This window comes from Pipistrellus hanaki (assembly GCF_964339955.1).
Source record: "Pipistrellus hanaki genome assembly, chromosome: 4".
Lineage (NCBI taxonomy): Eukaryota > Metazoa > Chordata > Mammalia > Chiroptera > Vespertilionidae > Pipistrellus > Pipistrellus hanaki.
In genome coordinates, this window is record NC_140506.1 from 48504363 (window position 1) to 48518463 (window position 14101).

Genomic DNA, 14101 nt, shown 5'->3' on the forward strand with positions numbered 1-14101 from the left:
CAGACTGCAATCTGGATTCCAATCCTACCACTCTCCTCAGGGGCTCTGGTAAAATTATGACACTCTCCTCACCCCCTGGTGCTAAGCCAAGTTCATTTTTTTCTTAGGGAGAGGAAATAAAATGGATTATAAGTAGCTGTTGTTACTGGGTTTTTCATTCAGGGTGCAGGCATGTGTTCAGATGAACCAATCAAGGAATGCCTATTTGCATTTTGTGGCATTAGCTGTCAAGTGTGAGTGCTAAAGAAGAATATCTGTGGGAGTTAATTATCAGTAGATAAAATTCTCTTTGCAGTTATTTTTTTAAATGATAGGTATAAAGTATTGAAACCAAACTCTTTAGGAATTTGTCTTTCAAATATCTTTAAAATTCTGGCAGGAGGTGGGCAAAGTAAGCAGCCAGTTTGGGGCTGGAGGTAAGAGAATAGTTCTGAAAGGGGCTAGTTATGCCAATAAATGTTTGCCATCCAATGCTGCCTTTTTAAGGAGTGCTTGGGCCTTTTATGGGTTTCCTCCCTAGGGTGCCTTGAACTAATCTGGTTGGCGGGTGGGAGGTGGGGGTGTGGCTATTAGGGAGAGAAATCAAGCCTGTTAGGGGAGTCCATCGATGACATTGTGGGTGATGGAGTTTGTGATAGCAACCAGATTTCCTGCCAGAAGTTGACCTGGTGCTATGAAACTGTCAAGAAGACTGTTTCTAGCCGAAACTGGTTTGGCTCAGTGGTAGAGCCTTGGTCTGCGGACTGGAAGGTCCCGGGTTTGATTCTGGTCAAGGGCATGTACCTTGGTTGTGGGCACATCCCCGGTAGGGGGTGTGCAAGAGGCAGCTGGTCGATGTTTCTCTCTCATCAATATTTCTAGCTCTCTATCTCTCTTCCTTTCTCTCTGTAAAAAATAAAAAATCAATAAAATATATTTAAAAAAAGAAAAAAGAAAAAAAAAAGAAGAAGACTGTATCTAGTACCATTGTTCTTAATAGCCCCAAAATGGAAACACAAAAATGCCAATCATAGGAGAATATATAAGTACATTATGGGTAATTCTCACCATTGATGTTTCTATCTCTCTCTTTCTCTCCTGCTCTCTGAAATAGATACAATATATATGTATATTAGGGTCCTGGTGCACAAAATTTGTGCACTCAGGGTGGGGGTAGGGGGGGTCCCTCAGCCAGGCCTGTACCCTCTCGCAGTCATTGGACATCCTTGGTGCTGCTATGGAGATAGGAAAGGTTCTTGCCACCACCTTGAGCTTCTGGCTGAGTGGCGCTCCCCCCGTGGGAGCACACTGACCACCAGGGGAGTTTCTGTGTTGAGCATCTTCCCCCTGGTGGTCAGTGTGCATCATAGGTGACCGGTTGTTTTGCCATTCGGTAGATTTGCATATTAACCTTTTATTATATAGGAGATATATATATATATATATATATATATATATATATATATATATATATAGATTCTGCATGATTTCATGCTTATTTCTGATCTATTATAGGTGAAAGAATGACTGTAGTTTTTATTTGCTTAAAAATTCTCTGGGAATAGTGATTGTGGTTAGATCTATTATCTAATCCATTTTGTTAGGAAATAGTCCTTACCTAAAACACTTGAGGAGAGGGGGTAACAGAATGGAAAGGAAGAGAGACTTATCTGGTGCTTTTATGAGCCAAGTAGTAGGCTAGGTACCTTCACATGTTCTCTTATTTGGTTTCTTCTTCTGGGAGGAAGTCTGGAGACTCAGAGAATTGAATTGCCTTAGTCATACAGTTAGGAAGCGATTCAACAAATTTCACTTAATTTCTCATACTCCCCCCACTCCCCTTAAACCTACCAGAAGACAATACCATTTTAAGGATTTCATATTTTAATGGGTCTATTCCAGTGGTGCTCAACCGTGGCTGTACATTTACATTTCCTGGGGAACCTAAAAAAAGAACAAACACAAAAAAACTCAGGCCTGGGATCTGCTTCCAGAGATTCTTATGTAATTGGTCTGAGTTGTAGCCTTGACATGAGGATTTTTAAAAATTCCCATGGATTCTTGGGATTTAGCCAAGGTTGAGAGCAATTGGTCTAATTCAATGGTCTACAAACTTCTTTTTAAATTTGTATTGCCTATAATTTGATTTGGTGACACATTTGCTACCTTATCTCCTAAAAGTTTGCAACCTTTTTCTTTTGTTTATTTTGAGTCTTTTGGAAAAATTCCATCATAGACTTTCAGATAATTGCAGATATTCTAGTGCGAGATGGGTAAGAAGACTGCATTACTAAATTGAGGCCAGGAATTGCTGAGGTAATTATTTCTCAGATCATTATTTTGCAGTTTTTAAAATCAGTAAACCAACTGCAGCATGACATAGCAGTCTTCTTGAAAGAGTATCAGCAAAATATTAGTACCTTTAACTTTATGCAATTATATTTCATCTGTTCCTGAACATCCAGTAGGTCAGGAATGAGAGCTCAAAAAAGGAAATATGCTCTATTAAATAAAATCTTATTTAAATGTTTCTCAGTTTTTCTGGGAATATTTATCACTGCTCTATAAAAGGAAAACACCTTTTGATTGTGTACCACATGCAAGTGATGGGCTTAGTTGTAAAAACTTTGCTCCCAGCTGTGACTTCAAGATGCCTTCTTTTATTCACAATACAAATTAGGAAAGATTAGACAGTTACTTTGGCAGCTCAAGTGGGGATCATAATGACTCTTTTCTATTAAGTTGTGGTTTATTTATAATATGTGTTGATCTTTGATGTCGAATTTCTTAGTGGTGTGGGTAGTAGTTATAGGAGACCCGAGTGATGATTTTAGCAGAGACCTTGCTTTTTCTTTTCCAAAGCACTTACTATTATTATTGTGGTTACTATTTTAATTTGTAGGCTTTTCCAAACCAGTGTAATGTAACTGTGAGATCCTATTCAATTTCTGTGTCCTGGGAGCTTCTCCCTTATCTTTCCTGTCTTTTTTTCCTAGAAATCTTATTCATTATGGCCTTGTCTGACTTTAGCTTTGTAAAAACCCTGCACTAGAAAAGGGACCCAGAGAGGTGGCATAGGAAAAGCCGAATCTGGAAGATTTTGCTTTTAATTCCACATCAATGATTTTCTGTAGAATTTTGAGTTATTCTAGGTCATAATTTCCTTAATTTATAAAATAGTTCCTAAGGAGCAACTAATAGACCATATGTGAAAACACTTTGAAATACATAAAATGTGGTTAATTCTGTACTATTTATTTATTTAAAAAATATTTATTGATTTTTTACAGAGAGAAAGGGAGAGGGATAGAGAGTTAGAAATATCGATGAGAGAAAAAATCGATCAGCTGCCTTCTGCACACTCCCTATTGGGTATGTGCCCGCAACCAAGGTACATGCCCTTGACTGGATTCTAACCTGGCATTCTTGAATCCGCAGGCTAATGCTCTATCCATTGAGCCAAACCAGTTACATTCAGAATACACCTTCTAATTGGTTCCTTTCTCTGTAAAGCTATAATGCTCCTTGTAGGTGGCAATGAATAAAAATAAATAAAGTTACACAATAGGGGGAAAAAGAGGACATCTGTAATACTTTCAACAATAAAGATAAGTTAAAAATATAAAATAAAGTTACATTTCTTTTTAGATTCCGATGAAAAGTTATTTGAAAATACCTTGATTATATTTCAAATAATTTTAATATATCATATAATAATATAATATATTTTAATTTCTTTGTTGAACTTTGATTCAAATACAAGACCTTAAACTTTTAAAATATTACACAAATCCTCTGGAACACATAATATGACATTCCCAACTTTAAAAACAAAACAAAACAAAACAAAAAACACATTAGTTCTGTTCCTATTTTATAGAATTCTACACCATTTTCTAACAAAAAATTTCCTAATTAAAAAAAACAAACATTATTTTTTGGAGGATATTTTTAAGCACAGAGTTCCTAAAATCAGTCAACTTCCCCCTACTCATGTGTATCAACATGGAGCAGTCAAATTTTGAAACTTTCCTGTGAACTCAGGAAAAAATAAAAACAACAACAACAAAAAATCAAACAAACATTCTTTTTTAAAAATGTATTGGGGTGACACTGATTAATAAAATTCTATAATTTCAAGCATATAATTCTATAATACATCATCTCTATACTGTGTGCTCAGAACATAATAGGACATTCTTAAAAACAATGTCTCCTTCCCTGGCTATGAGACTGTTTTGGCTGAAAGAGATCGAAGAATTGTTGAATCTCAACTCCTGTACTTATTCCCAAGGAGGCTACAGTTTACTTGAGTTCACACAGAGTCACTTCCTGAGAAAGTTCTCGAGAAAGCATATGGATAGGCATGTCTAGAGATGAGATCAGAAACATCCGAGTTGTATTGGTTTGTTAATGAGCTATTTTCCATTTCACCTTTCATATTGTTCCCCCACACTTCTGTTTTCTTGGCAAGGTAAAATATTATAAGCAGGATAGATTTCTGCCCTATTGCTGAACTTGGGAGAGTTTTATATATATAATAATACAGATCTTTAAGGAGGAATAAAGGAAAGATTATCTTCTCTTTTGAAATTTACTCCTTTCCTGGTCTAGGATGGTCTTAGTTCTTAACCCCCTGGTCTTAGAAAAATAAGATTTTAATGTGTGTGTGTGGGGGAATGGGTGGCGGCGAGAGCAACATCCCTGAAGGAACCTCGGCTTGGACACTTTCAGGGCAGGGCCATCGCTGCTGGCTCCATTGTCGGATAGCGCTCATTGAAAGTTTTTCATTATATTGAGTTGAGATCTGTTCCCTTTAATTTCTACCCCACAAATCCTAGTCCTTCTCTCTGGAGAAACCCAGATCCAATATATTAAATTGAATCCCTTCCTCAAGGTCTGTGCTTTCTGGAATAACCAGTCCCCTACCCTTCAGCTTTTCTCCATAGTGCATTATTTTCAGACCTCTGATTGCTATTCTCAGGACTCAGTCTGGTTTTGAATTGTGCCTTTTAAAATGTGGGGTTGAGAACTGATTGCCTCTCTAGATGCAGTTGTTCATTATGGGATATATGACAGAATCATAACATCTGCTAACAACACTATATTTCTATTAATAGAGACTAAATGCATTTACTTTCTTGATATTTGCCTGTATACTTTTGAAACATAGTAAGCTTGAAAACAACCCCTTCCCTCTGATATTTTCTACATGAATTGTTATCATATTGGGTCTTCTCTAGGCTGTGTTTGTGCAATTAAATATTTTGAACTAATATTTATCTATGCTAGATGTTATGTTTTGGTTTCATTTGTGGCAAGAGCATTTACATTCTTGAACATGTCCTTGATTAAAATCATTTGTATACTTTTCTTGTGGTAGAAGAACAGTTTTTGGCATTTTGAAGTGCTTTATTTTTTTATTTTTATTTTAGAAAAATCTAGTAAAAGAAGCATTATTTATTGACTTTAGCCTAGGTCTCAGTTTTAAAAAAAAGTGTGTGTGTGTGTGTGTGTGAAGTGTGTGTTTATACTATATAATGGATATCATGGTGTACTACTCAGATCTCCCCTTCAGAATCCAATAACTAATTTCCCATAACTGAGAAAGTTGGAGACTGAGTTACTCTCTGGGAATTGCCCCCAGACAAAGAATTGCCTTTTACTATATAATACAAACTTCTCAAGGGTAGCCTACATACTAGAGTAGAGTAACTGGTCAGACAGGGGAATTTCATTGCTTTGTGAAATGGCCATCCCTGCTCCAGATACTCCCAGTGTGACAGCCCAGAAGTTCAACTCTTCTTTCTGTCCATACCAGCTTCCTTCATTCCCCAACTAATGTTGATCCTAAGGACCCTCCTCAATAAACTTTCTGCACTGATATAACCTTCTAAATATTTTTCCCAGAGAAACAGGCTAAAGAGATTTGGTAACACAAGTTTTCTGAGAAAGTTGACCCTATAATGGAATTTTGGAGTTGGGTTCCTGTAGCTGACTGTCAAAGGTGGATAACCCCTATCATAAAGTAGCCATTCAATTGTTTACACTTTCATTGGTGATGAACTGGGATAGGATCCCCATGGAAGGAAAGGAACTGACTAGTGTAACACTTTCAGACTTTTTGAGGTGAAAGTGCTAATAAAGACATTGGAATTGGATAGTTCCTGCTGAGTGTCATTAATGCATAGGACAAAGACAGTGATTAATTACCATTCTAAAAGAAGTGTGGAAGTGGGGGCAATAAAGAGTCTCATCTCTTGTAGCCTGAAGGTAGAAAACACTGAGAACCATAACCACATTATGACTAGCACATTTCTGAGGAGCTTTCATTCAAGTTTGTGGTGTAGGTATTATAAATGCAGTACTTGCATCCCCCACAATCACATCAAAATTACAACTGAACTACAGAACAACCATCATTGAAGACTGCTTGAAATCTAACTACCAGAAGATGCCACATAGGAGGGCTGGCCCCACACCCACATGTGGCAGTTAAAATTGGGAGGGATATCATGCCCCCTGAGATGTGAGGGGTCCCAGCTCCATAACAGATCTCTCAGGCTTAGAAGATAAATTCCCATAATTTCTGCCTGTGAAAACCAGCAAGGTTTGTGGCTGATTGAGAGAGAGAAGACTCCTAGAGTCCCAGACATTCCTCTTAAAAGGCCTGCATACAGACTTATTCAGACTCACTTATTCTAAACTCCAGCTCTGGGGCAGCAGGTCAAAAAGTACCAGGGACATATGGGGAGGAACTGAATTATCTGACATCAGGGCAAAGGCTGGAGGGGCAGTTTCTCACAGACAGGAGTGCTGGCAGAGGCCATTGTTCCTTTGCTAAGCCCTCCCTGCACAGAGCCTGCAGATGTGTGCCATATCTGAGTCTCCATTAACTTGGCTAATATTGTTTATCCAGCCCAGGTGATTCCCTCAGATCCCACTCCACCCAACTTGTGGGCCCACCCAAGCCATTTCCAGTGGTTTTCTCATGCAAATGACCTGGCTTGGTTCATTCTTCGAACTTCCCTAAAATCTCTCAAACAAGCAGCATTTGGCCTTAGCATGCCCCATACCTTTTGCTAAGTGGTCCCAGGCCCAACACTAGCATTAGCCAGGCTTGATTCACAGTTTGACCTCTCCTGAGCACCTCTAAGCCCAGCAGTAGTATCCTGTTTCCCCGAAAATAAGACAGTGTCTTATATTAATTTTTGCTCCCAAAGATGCACTAGGTCTTATTTTCAGGGGATGTCTTATTTTTCCATGAAGAAGAATATGGTACACATTTATTGTTAAATGAAAATAAAGGAAATTTATTACCTGTATATGGTATGGTAGTACGGTAGTTGTCAACACAAACCAGACAAACTGAATACTACGGTATCAAGAATTTACTCATTTATTCAATGACAATCATGTCATCATCTTCTGGAACATCATCATAACAATCCAATTCCTGAATTTCCTGGTGAATTTCTTGTGACTCCATTTCTTTCAGAATCAGTGGACCAAATCTCTCATGTTTAGCAATACCATTCTGAGACAGAGCCTAGGGGAGGCCTTATTTTGGGAGGATGCCTTATATTTCACTCAGAAGGAAACCTGTAAGTAGGTCTTATTTTCGGAGGCTGTCTTATTTTCAGGGAAACACGGTAGCAGCCATCTGCAGACCACTCTGTAGCTCATGCTTGGTGGCCCTGGGCAGAACACACCTGATGGCTGACTGTGGACTGCACCTCCCAGGAGGCCCCAGAGCCAGCACACCCAGTGGAAAGCTTCAGACCACACCAAAGCACTTCCACAGTGACACACTCAAGAGGTGGACTCAGCAGGCACCAGAGCCTTTCTGAAGGGAGTCCTGCTCTGTGAGGACCATTCATTTAGAGCATGCTGGAATATCTGTCCAAAATAAAGAGCAAATTATTGCATTTCAAGCCTCCTATCACTAAGAAGTAAGTACAACATTTTCTAGGCCCCTTAAGTTTTGAAGTCAGTATATTTCATACTTAGAAACATTTCTTCAGTATATTTTCTGGATGATCTAAAAAGCTGTCATTCTTGAATAGGGCCCATTTGCAAGAAAGCACTCTGTACTAGTTTTAGGCTTTGGTGTAGGTGGTGGGACCATATGACCAAGCAGATTAGACCATATGACCAAGCAGATTCTATGATAAAAGTTGGTGGTGGGAAAAGATATTGTATGGAGTTTGTGGAAAGTCTCCTATATTAGTCTGCTTGGGCTGCCTTAACAAAATGCCAGAGACTAGGTGGCTTCACAGGAAATAATTATCTCACAAATCTGAAGGCTAGAAGTTCCAGATCAGGGTCTAGTAGGATCAGAATCTTGTGAGAGCTCTCTTCCTGGGTTGCAGGTGCCTGCCTTCTCACTGTGTCCTTTAAGGCTTTTCCTGAGTAGATGGGCAGAAAAAAGGACTCATTTCCAAATTTAGTCCTATAGAAGGTTAGAGTTTCAACATATGAATTTTGGGGGATATAAACATTCAGTCTTTAATACCCCCAAAGGAGCATCAAAATGCAGACTCCCAGAACATGGCCATGTAGAGAATTATACATCATTTAATAAATAGCTCTTGGGGTGCTATTTATTAAATGATGTATAGACTGTGGGATACCAAATGACCATGCAGACAGAGTTTTGTCAAACTAGGTTAGGTGACACCACCAATTGTAAAGTTTGGTGAGTCTAGCAACAATCAATCTATCTATATATAAAACCCTAATATGCAAATAGACAGAATGGCAGAACATGTGAACAACCAAAGAACCAGTTGCTATGATGTGCGCTGACCAACAGGGTGTGTGCACAGAACATGGAGGGTGTTGGCAGCAGGTGGCAGAGCGTGGAACATGGCGGGCATTGGCCATGGTGGGATGGTGGAGCATGTGAGTGGGGGTGCCAGACCAAGGTGGTGTCATTGGAGTGAGCCTCTGATAGTTACTGAAAATTCTTTGCTCTCGTATGCCACAGTCCCGCTGGGCGCTCGCACCTGCTGCCAGAGCCGGCCCCGCTTGCAACCACTGCCAGTGTCTGGCACCTGCCCTGATTGCTTGGAGCATCAGAAGGTGCGAGCGGTGGTTGCTGGGCCCTAGCACCTCTGAGGGCTTCTCACCTCCCCCTGCTCCTGAGAAGCAATCAGGGCAGTAGCCGCTGCTCGCACCCACTGACAGCGCTTGCCCTGCTCGCTCTGCAAGTGGGGCTGGCGCTGTCAGTGTGTGGGAGCAGCAGGGCTGCCAACAGACAGGGAACCAGGGGCCACAGTGGGAGGGGCCTGGCGGGGGCACAGAGGATGGGCTGAGACCTGCCCCTTTGCCCACTGCAGCCTCACAGCCCACAGCTCCTTTCAGGTGCATGAATTCATGCACTGGGCCCCTAGTTGTAAATAAAAGTCATATATTGCCCAGCCAGTGTGGTTCAGCAGTTGAGTGTCGACCTATGAACCAGGAGGTCATGGTTTGATTCTCAGTCAAGGCACATGCCTGGGTTGCAGACTCAATCCCCAGTATGGGGCATGCAGGAGGCAGGTAATCAATGATTCTCTCTCATCATTCATGTTTCTTTCTCTCCCTCTCCCTTCCTCTATGAAATAAATAAGAAAATATTTTTAAAAAGTCATACATCAATGAAGCCCATACCATTCAACATTGTTGCTCTGGTGCTTCTTTATCAACCCATAGAGGGATGCAGGGACAAGGGGTCCTTATGATTAACTGAAAAAGGATAATAAAAGCCTGAGCTTGATTTAGAGATGAATTGGTGTAAGCCACAAGTACATTGCTGCATTATTGCTCCTCATAGGTGGCCCTGAATACAGTGGTGAGGGGAAATCCTCCCAATAGGTGGAGGTTGGATGGTGTCCCAGCTATCCATTGTGTGTGGAAAGAGAAATAGCTTGAAGTACGAGTATTTAGAAACTCATAGGCTATGTAAAATGGTTTGTCCCTTGGTCAGGGGACTGAAAGGAAAAGATAGATGATAGGGAATAAGGCAGTCTAGAGAGAAGCACAAAGAGGCACAAATAGTGTGAAGATATTTATATCACATGTTAATCTCCACCAGAGATTATCTATCATGGAAGGGCACTAAACAACCTAGTTGACAAAATGACTTGGCTGGCGTCAGCCAATCTTGGTTGTTGGCCATCTCAGTGCTGAAATAGTGGGGACATTAAGTGGAATAGCCATGGTGGCAGTGGTGCATGGGCCCAACAATGAGCTGTGCCCTCCAGGCTTTACCTAGTTATTGCTGCTGCTGAATGTCCAAATTTCAGCAAAATTCAGTCAGTGCAGGCTGCAATAACAAAGTACCATAGACTGGGTGGCTTATAAACAACAGAAAATTATTTTTCACACTTCTATAGATTCAAAGTCTGAGATCATGTCAACACAGTCAAGTTCTGGTAAGGCCTTCTTCCAGGTTGTAGACTGCTGACTTGTATCCTCACATGGTGGATTGCAGAGAAGGGATGCAAGCTCTCTTATTACTCTGATAAGGACACTAATACTCATGAGAGGGCTCTGCTCTCGTGACCTCTAATCCTAATGATCTCTCAAAGGCCCCACCTCCTAATGCCATCACACTGGGACTAGGGTTTTGACATATGAATTGGGGGGGGGGGGGGGGCGGGAGACACAGGCATTCAATTCATAACAGAGACCAATGCTGAGTCTCTCATATGGCACCATCCTTCAAGAAGACCAACCAGCAATTGGTGACATCCTGATTATATTGAAACCTTTTCACCCTGGAATCAGCATATGTCTTTGGGTATGGGCTTGCCTTACCTTCCTCTAGGGCAGGGGTGGGGAACCTTTTTTTCTGCCAAGGGCCATTTGAATATTTATAATATTATTCTCAGGCCATACAAAATTATCAGTTTTAAAATTAGCCTGCTATATTTGGTCGAACATTTAATTGCTCACTCCTAATACCTTGACAGGGCCAGATCAAATGATTTCATTGGCCTTATATGGCACGTGCTGGACATTTGCCACCCTGCTGTAGGGCATCAATCAGTACTACTGTCCCACAGTTTCCACCAGCACAGGCTCCACATAACATTCTATCAAACCAAGGAACCTTTTTATAGGAAAGAGGTTATGGAAGTGGATACATGATTATAGGATTTACTGGACTTAGCAAACACCACGCCACCCAGAAGTGCTTGCCTAGTAGAGTGATAGAATTACCTTGTGAAAGCACAAATGAGTGCCAGCTTGGAGCTGATAACTTGTAAGGATGGGGTGTAAGGGCAGTATGTCCCCTCAATCATTATACAGGCAGGGGCAAAAGTAGGCTTACAGTTCATATGGAAAATAATACAGTAATGAATAATAATACAAGAATAAACTCTGTGTTTTGCATATTCACAACTGTAAACCTACTTTTCCCCACTCTGTATAGTTCTCTGTGTCCAAAAGACAGGATGCATGAATGAATCCAGGAACCAAGGGTGGCAGTCACAGCCCTGTTTATTCACTTTCCCAGTGGCCCATTTGGAGGATCTAGGCTTCCTATCCCTCAACTCTGAGATCTGTGGGCTTAGAGATCCTATTTCTCAAAGAAGAGCACTTCCATTAGGGAGAGTATTACAGTCATGTTAAACTTTATGCAAACACTCCATTACTTCAGGTTGCTCAGGTCAGGAGACCAGCAGTCAAGGTGTCACTGTTTTTTTTCTTTTTTCTCTTTTTTAAATATGTTTTTTTTTTTTTTTTTTTTTCAGAGAGGAAGGGAGAGGGAGAGAGAGAGAGAAACATCAATGATGAGAGAATCATTGATTTGGCTGCCTTCTGCACACTCCACACTGGGGATCGAGCCTTCAACCCAAACATGTGCCCTGACTGGGCATTGAACCATGACCTCCTGGTTCATAGATGGATGGTCAACCACTGAGCCACACCATCCAAGTGGAGTCACTGTTTTTTCTCTTTTTTTTTTCTCCACCCCGACATCTAGTCACATGGACAACAGGATGGTGATTGCTGGGGGTAGGGGACGTGGAGGTAGTTATGGGGGAGGAAATGGTGATGGATGGAGAAGGTGAACACACAATACAGTATACAGATGATGTTTTATAGAATTATACATCTGAAACCTGTATAATTTTGTTAACCAGAGTCACCCCAATAAAATCAATAAAAAACGAAAAAGAAAAGAAATCCTGGCAGAGCTACGGAAAGTCTGTTTGTCACTTAGGTGATTCACTGGGGAATGTCTTAGTACTTATTTGTCCAATTTTAAGAGTAAATAGAAAAATATATCACTCATGGCCTGAGAAGGGCATGATGACTAGGGACTCAGTACCCTCAAGGATGAGATCTGAGTCTCTCCACAAATTACACTACCTATATCAGCAGAGGTGCGAACTGAGGGTAAGAAGAATCTAAAAAGGGTAATAACGGAGGGAGATAAGTTTCAGCTATGGTCTAGTCTAGTGAGTATGTCCCACCAACCCTTTTCTTATAAGCTACTCAGGAAAAGAAACCAATCAGAATTTTGGAGAATTTTTTTTCTCAGAATTTATTATAAGAAGCAAGTGAATACAAGTGGCACAAGTGTTGAGCTGCTGTGGATATAATACACTGCTAAGATTTTCCCTCCCGCAAGCCTCCCTGCCCCCCAATTGGGCCTGAGGCACTCAATTGCTAGACTGTTGCTGGCTGTTGGTTCTCAGCTAAACCCGTCTGTGGGCATTGCCCTCAGCTGAAGGGAGCCACATCACCCAAGGTCATGCCTTTTCCTGGGGAAAACTACATTGCATGACTGGTCAATATGGGCTTATAGTGCTCAGTCCTGTGACTAACATGGTACAAATCAGAAAGATTATCCTAGCTCTGGAGAACCCTGTGGAATTAGCTAAGTCCTTTGTTTTAATTGCAATATAGTTCAACCCCTCTCAGCACCCTTTCCTATTTTCTTTATTCCTCCATAATTATTGAGGCATTTCCCAAGAACTTTCCTACATAGAAACATCCATCTCAGGGTCAATTTCCTAGGGAAAATAATTGAAGTTATAGTATATTCTTCTAGGTCAGCAAAGATCAGGGGACCTGATTATTTCATCTCATTACACACAGATATACAACTTTAATTTAATATACAATCCTGATATATTGTCTTATTCAGTTGGGAACTATAGTAGGTACTTTACATGCCTTATTTTATTTAATTATTTTAACCCTGGGAGGTAGTTATATATCATTCCCAGTTTACAGATGAGAAAACTGAGGCACAGAGAAGTTAGGTTTAGCCCCAAAACTGGGTTTTGAGGTTCATCATTCTGTCTCCTACTGAAGTTATAAAGGCTTTTGGAACAGAAGATCGTGTATATTTGCTGGTGACTCCTAATCCATCCTTAGTTTGAACTGAACCTTTGAAACTGTGGGCAAAGGCCTTCTAAGAAGTACATAATCTGTTCATAAGTTTACCAGTGGGTTACATTAGCTTAGTAGTCATTGTATCTTATCCACTTATCTGTTAAAGGATTTTAAATAACTTGGATTTGTGGGTCCTATTGGCTGTGACAATGAGAAAAAAATGGAAGTAAAGGAACAGCAGTTTTGTCTGCTTTAACTGTATTATTTCTTGATGCTATAGACTAGTTGGTAGTTGGAATCCAGGCATATTCTCGTTCTCTAGTTAATCCTTATCTTTTCTACTTATTTTTAGAGAAAGTGGAAGGAGGGGGGGCAGGTGGAGGGAAAAAGAAGGAGTGAGGGAGGAAGAGAGAGAGAGAGAGAGAGAGAGAGAGAGAGAGAGAGAGAGAGAGAGAGAGAGAGAGAGAGAGAGAGATGTGTGTGTGAGAGAGATTGATGTGAGAGAGACACACAGAATGGTTGCCTCCTACAGGAGTCCCCAACCGGGGCTGTGGATTGAACCTGAAACCCAGGTATATGCCCTTAACTGGGAACCAAACCTGGGACTCTTTGAGCTGACACTCTAACCATTGAGCAAAACATTCCAGGGCACCAGGCATATTCTCTTGCTTCTTGTTGCCACGTACAGTAGTGAATGTTGAACAGAAATTATGTCAGCATCTGGAGAAAGTTAGAGACCCTCATAAACCCAGGGTCTTAAGCATTTATTTGAGTTGCTTTGCTC